General features: G+C 37.3%; 2 protein-coding genes across 6 annotated transcripts in view; one reads left to right on the top strand and one right to left on the bottom strand.

Moving 5' to 3' along the window:
- The window catches only part of LOC126763091 (uncharacterized), a 178,846-nt gene that overhangs the window by 24,852 nt on the left and 139,801 nt on the right, over nt 1-14,193 (bottom strand). The window lies entirely within an intron of this gene.
- Nucleotides 5,160-14,193, top strand: part of LOC126763094 (cysteine-rich motor neuron 1 protein) — a 372,079-nt gene continuing 363,045 nt past the window's right edge. Inside the window, exon 1 of the mRNA XM_050480299.1 lies at nt 5,160-6,235. The gene's annotated coding sequence lies outside the window, so the exon portion shown is untranslated. The remainder of the gene's footprint in view (nt 6,236-14,193) is intronic.

Genomic DNA, 14,193 nt, shown 5'->3' on the forward strand with positions numbered 1-14,193 from the left:
TTGATGTTTGTGATCTCGGCGACATTTGGTTTCAACAAGGCGGCGCCACTTCATACACATCGCATTAATCAATGGATTTATTGACAGAACACTTCGGTGAACAGATATTTTTACATTTGGGGCCGGTCGATTGGCCACCAAGATTGTGTTATGTCACACCATTAGACTTTTTTCTAAGAGGATATGCTTGAACGAGCCATCGAAAATTGGACTCAACGGATGGACCATCTGAGGCATAGCCGTGGGTGGAAGTTCAACATTTTTTAGAAGGAAAAAAGTTTGAAGCAAAACTAAAGATTGGTTTAGTTGAGGGTAATATGGATCGTTACAAGTAAAAGTCACTGTTGGAACATAAATTGATGCCGTTAGTAGCTAATTTTGATCACGGTACCAGTTTAAACTTCTAACAAGTTAAGAATCCAAACATAGGTTGCAAATTAGTAAGGCTTGGGTGCTTTATTTTGGTCACAGACAAAAAGTTTCTGTATTTTCAGAACCACAAAAAGCGCGGGTGTATTTAGACTTTTGTCCGCCACTGTATGTGAGTTCGTGTGCTGTGAGAACGCTACAGTTTATATTGGCGACAAAATAATATTCCAAATGTGCTGCCATCACTTGGAACTTGAGTGCTCGAAAATTTCAATATAATCAACAATGTGCACATTGAAATGTGCCATCGCAATGCCAAACTCATATTTCAGCTTGCAATTCAGTGGAAATTAATGTAAACAACTTTTAAGGCAAAAGAAAAATATTAACTGACTTTATGCTGTGAAATAAGTGACTATTTGCTATACATACATACAAATATTTCTTGCGAATATGAATTCGCTAGTATTATTTCACGAGGGTCACCGCCAACTCTTATATTTGCGGTTACCGGAAGTTAAGGCAGCAAACAAATGGTTTCGAGCCCGGGGTATACTTCTGTAAGGACAGGAATGGAAACCTGATGATAGACACCCAGACTACTACACACGAACTTTGAAGAGACTTCTCGAAACTGATAAATAGCGGATGAAGTGCTGCGAAGGATGAAAGCTGGATTTTCGATAATGACGTGAAGAGGAAGTGATATCTACAGAGCAAGAGGCTTCTAGATGATAGCATCAGGAGTAGATAGTAAGAGGCGTTGGGAGAATACCCATAACGGTCGAGTGACATATGAGTACATCAGGGACGTTGGGTTTGTTCAGTATAATCCAGACTTCGGGTTTTGTCTAAGTCCGGGTTTTTTGCTTACTTGGCACGGGCCTCTGAATGTATTTTTGCATTGGAGGCACCTATCGGATAGGTTGAGGTGTGGGGTGTTGTCTGAAGACTGCGCTCTCAGTATCGCGGATCGCCTGATATACTCGGGTATTAGCGATCTTGGAGGTATGGGGATAAGCTGGACTGATGATCGTTTATATATTAACGGTGTGATAGGATCGTTTGCGTTGTGCATATAGGGTTCAACCTGGTCGCCAGTCATGAGAAGTATGGTAGCGCAACTGGTAGTAGTTTAAGCTAAGAGGTCTGAATGTACACTTAATTCTGGTACCACGGTTAGAAGGAGCCCAGCCTGCTCATGTGAATCTGCTGCTCGGGGAGTATCGCGATGGTTGTGGTTTAAACCTAAGTGAGGGAATAACTGACTTTTTAAGAGCCCTGATCAACGCATTGATTTGATCCGCTGTACTTTTGAGCGTCGCGAAGTAAGGCTGTCGACAGCATTTTGATAAAGTTAAGGACTTCGTATGCCTCAGAACCAGCATAAATTCCAATAATCTTAATCTGGAAATCAAGCGTAGAATAACTCTTGCCAACAGGTAAAAGCGATGTTCCATTCGAAACCCATGGATGGGCAACGAAAGCAAGGGCTCTCAAGTATTTAATGGAACGACCCAGGTTGAGTAATCTGTACATTTCGATCGTAGTCTCCGGAAGCACCATCTGCAGGAAGCAATCGTCCAGAAACGACCAGTTATGGCCAACCAGGGGGAGATTGTGTTCCATCAGGACAACAATAGGCAATGCACTTCGATATGAGACTCCGGAAGCATCATCTGCTGGAAGCAGTCATCCAGAAGCGATCAGCTTTAGGCAAATCGGGAAAAATTGTGTTCCATCAGAACAACGACAGGCCACACTCATTGATATAGATTCGTCAGAAGCTTCGTGAGTTTAGTTGGGAGCTCCTTATACATCTACTTTTGAGTCAGGACCTGACAGCAAATAATTAATAAGCTTTTTTGTCTATGGCGAATGATTTTGATGTTGAAAAAATGCCTCAAGATAAACTTATGAAAATCCGCTGTTCCAGTTTTATGCCAAAAGGGTTTCGCTGAGCGCGGCATTATGAAATTATCTTCAAATGCCAACAAGTTATGTCTGAATGAAATGCCATTTTGAATTCACTTTACAAAAAATCGTCAATTTATCGAGGTAAGCCTCGTATCAACTACAACTTTGAAGGCATTCAGCGTTCCAGCCAGTTCAGCAGCGAAATACGAGCTTCATTGGGTAACATTTGCTGAGTGCCCATGCCCTGCTGTTCACACATACAATTATACTCGAGTAAACACGTAAAGTTGCAAAATAAATATGCATAAATAATTTATTTTTGTTGTTGCACCCACAAACAACAAATAAATGTGAAGCGCGAAATGAAGTGCGCTCTGGTGCCTCACAATTCGTGAGATACTATTATTTATTTGCTATATGACAAAAGGCAGTAACTAAAGTCAGCGATATAGCACCGAGATATGTAGTGTTGCACAGAGATGCAGCGTGTTGCAACGTGGCAATATATGTATATTAAAATGTGTGCATATTGAAGAGTGCTTACTTTGTGCAACAGCTCCAAGGAAAATGCCATTATATTGCGCTCAAGCGAAAACACACACACACACATGCAACTTTTTGTTGCCGCACAGTCATTCTTCCATTGCAATTCACCGACATTCATTGTACCGCCGCAAGCAACAACACTTATATATCTATATATAAAACTAAACAATTGTAATACTATTGTAATTGTTGTTGTTTTTGTTGCTATTGTTAATGTTTATGTTGCCATTGTGTCGCACGCCATTTGACACTCCAAAATGGCATGAATAACGAGCGCCACAATGACGTGTGTCAAATGTGACAATTGTTAAAATAGCAGAAAACTGCGAGAAGAAGAAGAAGAAAAGTAAGAAAAAACGTTAATTTCGGTTGTCACGAACATATACAAAGGTCCATACAAGAACTTGATTTTGATGGCTCCGATTGTATGACAGAATAGCTGAAACCACGGTATGAGATGCAAAGATTCGTTTCGGTACTACAAGAGGCTGCCCACAGCGTGGAGTGCTGGAGTCTTGTCGTGGACGATCTACAAGTTTTGCTAACTGACAATGGGATCTGCTGTCAAGGTTACGCGGAAAAATTGTTATAAAAGCCAGAGGCAAATTCGAGGACACTCTCTGCGACTTAATACAAAGAGGGTTAAATCCGGCTGTAATTTGGTTGAGTTGAACAACAACACCTCTAAGACGACTATCGTCCAGTTCACGATACGTATGTCTCCCAGCCTCAGAAACCTTACACATGGGGGCAGAGAGGTAGAGATGACCAACATGGTCACATATTTTGATCTCCTGCTGGATTCCACTCTGCGGTAGAAGCAGCATGTTGACCTGACCTTGGTCAAGGCGATGATGTGCAATCGGCTAGCTGGAAAATCCTGGGGCTGCAAGCCAAGAATCGTTAGGTGGTTGCACATCGTGATCGTGCGACTGATAATCATGTATGGGGCGGTGACCTGGGCCTCTAAAGCTTCGCAGACTTCGGTAGGGCTCCAACTATGTAAGCTGCTACGACTCCCGTGTATCTGCATGTCCGGTGTAATGCACACTTGTCAGATGACTTCATCAAGTAATCGGTCAGGTAGCAAAACACATACTGTAGAGACGGGAACGAAGTGCCAGATGAGCTCGCCTGCTTCGCAGCATCCACTAACATAATAGAACCTGAACCCTTCACAGGGATGCGTCCCGTAAGGAAGAAGGAGTAGGCAGAGAGAGGTATTGGGACTTGGGTCTAGCTTCTTGCGTAAATTGCAGGTTCTGCGACAGGGAGTCTGAAACACCAGAACACCTGCAAATTGAGTGCACTACAGTCTGTAGACGCAGGTTAAAGACCCTTGGATCCCTGTTTCCAAATAGGGATCACATCGCTTCGCTAGCACCCAGAATCATATTTAACTTTATCAATCAATTGGGGCATATAATATTATTTATTAATTGTAATAGTTGCATAAGTTTGGAATTGTTCGAATCGAATTGCTGATAAATCAAAGTTGAAAGATGGACATTCATGAAACCTTTGTAGATAAGCTGTTTCCAAACTTTCTCGAAGCTTTTTCTCTCCCAATATGTATCTCATGTGAGAGGAACTTACACACTAGATAATTCAAAAAAAAAATTTTTTTTTTTTCGTTTGGAACTCGGAAAAAATAGGTTCCTAGACACCCCTAAGAAAGCCTCTCCAAACATGAGTTTTTAATTGTAACGGGAAGGTCCTCCCACACACAGTTTTCTATGTTTTTTCTTATTATAAAATATGAAAAATTTATATCTTTACAAAAACTGCTAAAATATATAAAAATATTTTGATTCTTTGGGTTTTGTAGGAAATTGAATGCTCTAAAAAATGGTCTCTTACGATTTTTTCGTAAACCCAACTGTTTAAAAGATATTAACGGTTCAAGTTTGATTATTTTTGTGAAAATTTTTTATTTCTTATGAATTTTATAACTCAATGAACCGTCAAAAAATCTTACCGTAAAAAATCTTCCGAAAATTAATTCTTAACACCGCAGTATAATAGAAATATTATATTCTATGCAATTCTATAAAATTCCATAGCGAAAGAATGCTCGTTCATACACGCAAACGAACTTCCCATATTTCTCCTTTGACTTCCACAAATGTTCGATTTCTCATGAAATGTTGAATATGTAATCAATAGTAGACAAATATGCAGCTCTCTATAATTGCATACACATCATGTATGTACATATAATTACGTATCACAAATTTACATTTCCAATATTTCCAACCTGTCACTAGCTTACTTGCCTTTGCCAATTTGCTGCAATAACAAAATTGTTAAATTCTTTGCAGGTGCTGCAAAACAAACACAGAATAAAACACAACACAACAAAAATATTCGCAACGCATTTCTACTGCTTATGCACTCCTCTTTCTCTGCAGCTGAACTACATAATTGCAGAAACATAAATGGTTTGTTGTTGGAAACTGTAGCAAACATCAAGCAGTGGAGTAAGAGATTGCGTGTTGTTGCGCGAATACACTAATTAAGAGATCAAAAGCATTGACGAGTGGCTGTGAGAGACAGCGTGAGTATGTTGGAATGTGTTACCGCTAGGCTCCATACTCATTGCAAGAACAGGAATTTGGTGAACAGTTGCTTCTGCTGCTAAAGTGTAAAAATTGCGATTTGGACAATAAATTGTTAATAATTAATTAATAAAATATGTTTAAAAGTGTTTTAAAATGTTTAGTGAAGTGTTTAAAGTGCAGTGCAAGTGAAAAGTGTATAAATTGTGTAGTGAAAAAGTATTTTAAAGTGGTTGAAAGAAGTTGTGTGCGAAATCTAATTGGAATGGAAATTTTTTGCGCAGTCGGTACGGGTTCGTTCGTGTGTGTTGTGTGCGTGCATGCAAAGCCGGGCAACAGGCAAATAAGTAGTAAAATAAATGTGCTACTGCATAAATTTATTAATATTATTATTTTTGGAAAATATACTTAATAGAAGTCAAAGGAAATGTGAAAATAAAATGTAAATGTGACATGCAAATCGAAAATATCAATGAATGTACAAACATCGTTTCGTATACTATGTACTTATGTATAGTATGTGCATACATACTTATGTACTTATGTGAATAGGCGTCGGGTTCGGTTCGTTTTGATTTATGCGTATATCGGTATAATCTGTAGTAATGCGTGGAAGATTGTAGAATCGTGTAAGTAATTAAAAAAAATCTAATAAAAATTAATGATTGGTAAAAGTGTGAAGTGCGGTAATCATTATGTGCGTTCGTAAATTGTTGTAAACGTTAAGTTCCATGAACACTTTGCAATGAATTGACCATAATATTTTCCTCAAAGGCGGATATTCCATATTTCCACAAGCATACTTATTAAGCAAAGAATGCGAGCAGTAAAAGAAGATTTCTTTGGTGAGTACTGAAGCATGCTTTGTTATCTTTTATTTAACTATTGTATATATGTAAAACAAATATAACATTTGCTATGTGTATATAAAATTTCCAAACATACACAAACCTCAGAATTGTAAGGATGTTGTGTTTATATTCAACGAAGTAAGGAAGAGCCAAGTTCGAGTGTATCCAAAAATTTTTTACTTTCATAATTTGCAAAAATTAAAGCCAGCGAAATACCTTAAAATGTAAAACGTCAAACAGAGCATCGGAATCTAAGCAATTTCACTTTTTACAAATAGAGCTACATACATACATATATAGTGGCTCACAGAACGCCTTTGGCAAAGCACTTCTACAGCTCTCGTAAGAACTTCGGTAAGTGCGCAAGAACTTAATTTTGTTAGAAAGTAAAAAAGTAATGACATCAAGAAATTGATTTTTCTTAAATAAATATTTCGATAATTAAAATTATTGAGAACCATTTATGAAATAATAATTTAAACAGTCAAAATATGGATTTAAAACATTTTGTTAATCCAATGACATTTCTACAAGACACTTTCTCCCATTTTAAAAAAGTAATCTACACTTTAAGTCTAAAACAACATTGAGGTTGAACCTTTGCTATAGCAGAGTCAGCCAGCTAATAAGCCCAGCAAAGACATGCAAATTTCCGACTAACAAAGGCGCATAAGAATTCGGCACAGGTGGCCGCATGAAAATTAATATTCACAAAAACGAAAAAAATTACAGAATATGCATGAGGACAAAATAAAAGCAGACAAAAAAGGAAAAGAAAAAAAGTACACTGAAACCGAAACCGAAACTGAAACCAGTAGTCAAATGCCAAGACGAAGAAAAATCTGACAGCGACATGACAAATACGTAGCCAATCAATCATTGGTTGTAAGTAGCAAAAAAGCAGGTGGAGGGAGAAAAAATGTTGAACAATTTGCTATTTGATGTAGTCACATACAGATGTAAGTACATACGTATATGTAAATATATATACAAACAAACAAATATTTGTAGGTGTATGAAATTCGCATATACTTATTTATGCATTGGTGTGCGTGTAATGGCATGCTGGATGTACTTTCAGCCACACTCGCCCACTTCATTGCTGTTTGCGTACTGCTTTCTGTGGAATTTAGTTCACTTTCATATTTTTGTTTGCATTCTACGCAAACATAGCTACATATTTTCAGCATTTTGCTTTATTAGCCGCTACAAATTTTTGAAATTCTTGCCATTTCCCGCTATAGCGTACACATATCGGCACAATTCACGTTCTTTTGAAGTGCACACACACATCCACCCACCCACAACAACCCACACACGCACGTGTTGATTCTGCGCTTTCATGTGTGCCAATATGTGCTTTGAATATGTACGTGTGCGTTGGTGTGTGTGCTCGGAACGCATTCTTTTGCCAAAGTTTTCCGCTCACATTTCATGGCTCAGATGATAAATTAAGCAAATTTAGTCAAAAAGTTAATTGTGGCAGCCGTGGCAACACACGCGCCCAATATGCGCCTCCAAGCGGTAAAAAACAACAACAAAAATATAAAAAAAACGAAATGCAAGAATTAGTACAAAAAGTTATACAACTTTATTATTCGGCCGATAAATTAACTTCAGCGCGCTTAGCAACTTTAGCTAATACTTGAGGAAAATTTGCGCTATATTGCCTGCAGCTTTGTGGTAAACAAAAACAAAAAATCAAGATATGCACAACAAAAAAGTAAAAAAAAACAACTAAAATTAGTTTACTAAAAGTTTTACGCAAAATGTTGATTGATGAAATACCGGAAGTCATCAAACTGTACCTTCTGATGAAAGCATTTCTTTGCAGTCAGCTCTATTTTCTCCACATTTCTAATATTTTTTTCGAATTCACTTTGCAATTTCATAGTTTTCACAAAAAACTCACAACTTTCGGGAATAAAAAAATTAATAAAATTATTTAGTGCAAGAAGATATAAAACCTTTGTGGAACTTTTCACAGAGTAGGTTGTCCAACTGCAAACGCAACTCGCATAGACTGCCGCTACTGCCATAAGTTGCCATTATTACTTTTTTTAATATTAGTAAATTCGTTTAGCATTTTATTGTCTTGCTCCCCTCCTCGTTCACTCACATTTCTTTAGCTTTCCAGAAGAATTTTTTTGCATAAGCTTTTCGTGCAACTCTGCGCGCTCGCTCATTCATTTCATTTCTTGTTTTTTGTTTCCTCTTTCACTTTTTCGCTATTAAATTTCAAATAACAAATGGATTTCGGAGTTGCTTGGAGCCACAATTGGCTGGCAAAGAAATTAACTCAAATTGTACGAAAACACTTTGAAACTGATACGCAGCAGCGAAAAATAATAAAGCAAAACAATACAAGAAAAAATGCACTTGCATTCACTTTTTAACTTTTAACGGCGCGTTTGCGTAGCTTACGCTCCTTCCCTCTTTAGTATGTGCATTCCGGTGCATAACCAATGTCCGCTCTGGCAACATTTCATTGGTGTCTCTGTGTAGCCCTTTCTCTAATGGCTAAGTTTTTCGCTTTGACTTTCTATTTTGCACTACTCATATTACCGTTAGTTTTTGCTACAAGTTTTTTTGTTACTTTCGTAATTGTGACGCACCACTTGCCATAAAGAATAAATTGAGTTGGGTATACCTTTTTCTATTGTTTTTGTATACAAGTGTTTACAGTTTATAATATCTCCATTTTTTAATTCACTTTCATTGAAAGCTTTTATATTTGCAGTTTTCAATATTTATTTAGTGTAGTTTTTCAACGTCTGGTTAGCAAAAAATGCTAAAATTAGACAGATAATGTGAATAATGTTACCGTTTTAACAGTTGCTGTAAAAGCTTCTGAAGGCTCATTGAAAGCTCTGTAGTGCGGAAGGATCAACGATGAATACTGTGATGAACGTTATTGCGAAAGCTTACGAAAACTCAGTGAAAGCTTCCAAAAGCTCAGTCAAAGATTTCTGAAAGCTTTAATATGTGTTGATTAATCATAAAATGCTAAAACTTTACCAATAAAGTGAGTAATGATATTGTTTTAATTTTTTTATATTATAAAAGCTCACTTTAAGGTCTTTAGTGCGGAAGGGCTAACGATGGATGCAAAGACGAACATTATTGTAAAAGCTTCCGCAAACTCAGTAAAACCTTCCGAAAGCTCAGTGAAAGCTTTTGAAAGCTATTATTTGTGTTTTAAAATCATAAAATTTCAAAATGAGATTGATAACGTAGTAAAGTAAAGACCAACAAAAGAACAAAAGAGAAATGAGAAGAGGTTTGCAACCTCTTCTAGGGTCTATTGTACCCTCACCTTCATCACATGTATTTCCAAAGGACCAGCACTCTAACGATTTTCAGAATTTTGCTGGCCGCCATTGAGGTGATGTGATCAGTTTTAGGTGTTTCCTGAACCTGCAGTGCCCAGTATAGAGCGATATACCAACTAAGTTAAACCGTAAGTTTGAATGATTTTGAACGCTCTGTGATAACTGTCGAAAACATACTTTGAAAGCTTTTTGTTGCGGAATGGCAAATTATAGTTGCTAATTTGAAAAGTAATTTTGAAAGCTTCGGAAAACTCAGTAGGAGCTTCTGAAAAACTGCAGTGATTGTTTTTAATAGCTCGGTGAAAGCTTGTAAAAGCTCACTGAAATCTTGTGAAACTCGGTGAAAGCTCTTAAGTGGAGTAGGGAAAACGAAAGATGCCAAAACGTACCTACATAGTTCAAATGTTATTTAGCAGATGAGTTATAAGTACAGTCTACTTTTGATAAGTGAAATTGGGTGTGAAAGCTTCCGACATAAAGAAAGCTAGTGATATTGAAAGCTTCATCCACAAAGAAAGCTAGCGAAAAGTTTAAACTATATTCCGCAATAAATTTTTTTTTTGCTGCACCCTTTTTTATATATAAATGCTTTTCTTCCACTTATGGTTACCCGCTTTTATTGCACTTTGAGGCATTACATAATTGCGTGGTCTGTCCATTCCAACTCATCGCTACTATTTACATTGCTCGCAAATTCAATTTAACACCTTTTGTCGTGCAACATTGGCAATTTAAATGCATTATGCAACAAGCGGCAGTGCAGCACTTTAGCAGGCACGCTAAAGGCAAATAAGCGGCACTTACTGGAAGTGGAGCTGCGGCTGAAATTAAATACAATTATATATCTTGTATATATACTGTACAATAAAGAATAAGTGCAAATAAATACGAAAAGACGTGGGCGAGAAGAACTTCACTGCTTAAAGAGGTGAGAAAGTTGAGTGAGGCATACACGGCAGAGGCAACTTGCTACCTGCTACCTAACTCTTAAGGGTCCCATCAACACATACCACATTAAACATAAGTATAGCCAGTATGTCTGGCTGCAACAAATGCGCGCTTCAGATAAATGAGGCAATGGCAGTCGTGTGGGCAGTTCACGGGAACGTTGGAGAGCGACTGCCTGGTAAAGTGTGTTGAAAACAGGTGTGTGTTTGTTATTGGGCGTTGTGGCAGCATATGGTGCATGGAAATGGACGTAATACGCACTCAAGTAAATCACTTTTTGTCCGGATCACTCTTACTCGCACCCGCTCTCTGTTTCTTCTCTGGCGCGCTTACCGCATTAATCTTTGCTTCACGCCATTAAAAATTTCGATTCACATCATTATTGGCAAAAGCGCTGTGTTTTCTTATTTTTACTGTTTTATATTTTACGCTTTCGTTGAGTGTTTCGCATGCGCGCTACAGGCGGAGGGGCTGGCAGACAGACGGCACTATTAAAAATGCATTATGCAATGCCTGTCAACAATTTAAATCACAGCGGCATTGCACGTGCGCGTAAAAAATGTACAAGCAATGAACCGAAGATATATACATATATAAGTATGTATGTATGTGTGTAATTCGTTTACGCGTTGACAGTCCGTTGCCGTTGGTCGTCAAGGGCTATGGCTACGGAGGAAATAAAAAGCGAATGAAAGTAATATTACAACCAGTGACATTTAACCGTGACAGCCGCATATTACATGCCACATGTTTTAAATGCGGAAAGCGCAGCAAGCCAACAACACTATCGGAGTGTGTAAGCGAGTGGCAAGTTGACACCAGCATGCTTTATACATATGTATATATATACAGACCAACAGACTGGTCCCTACAGCCGGGTTTTCAGAAAAAAAAAGTTTTAGCTGCATTTTCCATTAAATTTCGAACACGTATAGCTTCCATGTTTTAGATTCAATCTTTAACTCATAAATAGATTTTTGTTTTGCGTACCCGAAGGATTATCAAATTGATAGCTCTACATTGAAACCTCTTGACTATTAATGAACAAAAGTGAAAAATAATAAAAATTTTAAGCTCTGTTCTCTTTATGGAATTGAATACCTGAAACTGAGCAACGTTTTTGTTTTTCACACTAACTGTGAATGCTATGTGAAAGCTTCGAAAAGCTCAGTGAAAGCTCTTTAGTGAGGACGCTTCAACGACGGATAGTAAAATGAACTATTTTTGTGAAAGCTTTTGAAAAGTGAGTGAAAGTTTCCAAAAGCTCAGTGAAGCTCTTTAGTGAGCACGAGCCAACGATAACTACTAAGATGAACTGTTATTGTGAAAGCTTTGAAGAAGTTAGTGAAAGCTCCAAAAGCTCAGTGCAAGCGCTTTAAGGTAAACTATTATAGTGAAAGCTTTGGAAAAGCTAATGAAAGCTTGCAAAAGCTCAGTGAAAGCTCTTTAATGCGAATGGTTCACGATGAATGCAAAAACAAAAATGACTAATAGTGAGAGCTTACAAAAGCCCAGTTAAATTTCTTTAGTTAGAACAAGCCAGCAATGAATGCAGAGATAAACTATTATTTTTTTTTTGAAAGCTTTGAAAAGTCAATGAAAGATTCTAAAAGCTCTTTAATGTGAAGTGTTCAAAATGGTTACAAAAACAAACATAGCAACATAGTGAATGATATTAAAATACCATGATAAGGGCAGACAGTCCAAACTACAGCTCCGAAAAAGCTCAATGGCTAACCGAAACTTGCATTTGAAGAATTTTCGAAAACAACATGAAAAATTTCATTGTAAATTATTACTATAACCCCTTGGAATACCTAAACTTCATAGAATTTTTTATTATAGAGACTTCCAAAAATTTTAGACTTCGGTTTGCTATAGAGCTTAGTCAGAGGAGAGATTCCTTTTTCCTAGAGAATCTATTCCTCGTCTTTTTCGTATAGAGCTTGGCCGCCTTTTTTGATATAGAGCTCAGATTTCGTATAATTCTTAATCACGCTTTTGTTATAAAACTTAGATCTCTCTTTAGACTAAACTATTTTTTATTAATGAGCTCATTTTGGTACAAAATCTTGTCTTCTTGAATTGTTTTTCTGTACAGAGCTTAGACAACTTAGAACATATTTGTTAAAGAGCTCACACTCTTTAAACTAATTTTTGGTACTAAGTTACATTTTTGGTAAAAAGCTTAGACCACTTGGAACAATACATCAAAATAGAAACACATCGAAAAGAAAAGAATGTTATTTAGATAAAATTACTCATTACAGGAAGAGCTCCTAGAATAAAGTCTTTTTGAATCTACGCAGCGCATTACAAGAAGTCTTTTTGGAATGATTTTTTATACAGAGCTTAGATCAATCGGAAAAATTTTATTGAAGAGCTCACACTCTTTAGATTAATTTTTGGTACCAAGATTTTTGGATTAATTTTTAGTATAAAGCTAAGCCCACTCGGAACAAGAAATCAAATTCAAAACACCTCGAGAGGAATGCAAGGTGAATTGTATGAAATTATCCATTATGGGAAGAGATCCTAGAATAAAGCTTTTCAGAACTTGTTGTCATTTCTGACAGAAGAATTTGATAGAGAGAAACCGTTTGCGTTTTGAAAGAAGAACCGTAGGATCCTTTTTTAAATAACGCAATTCTCACAGTGCATCCGTTGAACCTCAAATGAAAAGGATGTGCCATAAAACTGAAAGACAAGCGTGGACAATACGAATTTTTTTCGAAAATGTTCACGCGTTCTGCACTCGCATGCATCAACGTCACAACACGCACTGCTATTGTCTTAACGGTGTTGTTATACCCTGAATAGGATGTATTGAGTTTGCAACAGAGTTTGTAACATCTAGTACATATGTATATGTATGTAAAGTCCCACAGTTTTTGAGTTATCGCTCTGGAATTTTGCACGAGTTGTTTTCTCCTTCGTCGCAACCGCCGTTATGGGACCACTACAGCGTAGAATTGTCATACGAACTAAACGATCGGAATAATGTTTGTTTGAAAACGTATTTTATTTGATGAGATATCTTAACAAAATTTGGCGTGGTTTATTGTTTAAAACAAAGCTACAATATCTGAAGAAATTGTACAGATCGCACAACTATAGCATATAGCTGTCATACAAGCAGTTACGATCAAAATCATGTTCTTGTACGGAAACGTCTTTAGTTGTGAAAGGTATTCTCGCTTCGGTGCCACCGATGATAATATATTTTTCTCATTTTTATTGTTGTTGCTGTGGCAAAGAAGTGCACAGCACGTATTGTTCAGGGTGTTGGGCAGGTAAGCATGTTGTTGTTACTGCTTTTTTACTTAGTATGCTGAATGTTGCCGCTGTTAAGAGCAATAAGACAATACGACATGCGGATCGCACATGCGTAGTGAAGAGGAGGACGCTGGTAAGACGATTCCATACAAAGGTGTTACGCAGCGCACCAACACCACCGTCAGGGCGATGACAATAATTGCATTTGCCATTCATTTGCGAGCAGATATTTAAATTGTGTTGCTGCTGCCGCTGAGCTGCTTGCAATGCGCGCGAAAAATTCTTGGAAAATGTTGCACAAACAAAAATGTAATTTGTAGAGCAGTTGAGCGTGGTGGTGAGGGTGCGGGAGGTGTAGCAGCAGTAAATAAAGGCGCTGAAAATGAAAATAAATTC

This window comes from Bactrocera neohumeralis, chromosome 6 (genome assembly GCF_024586455.1).
Source record: "Bactrocera neohumeralis isolate Rockhampton chromosome 6, APGP_CSIRO_Bneo_wtdbg2-racon-allhic-juicebox.fasta_v2, whole genome shotgun sequence".
NCBI lineage: Eukaryota > Metazoa > Arthropoda > Insecta > Diptera > Tephritidae > Bactrocera > Bactrocera neohumeralis.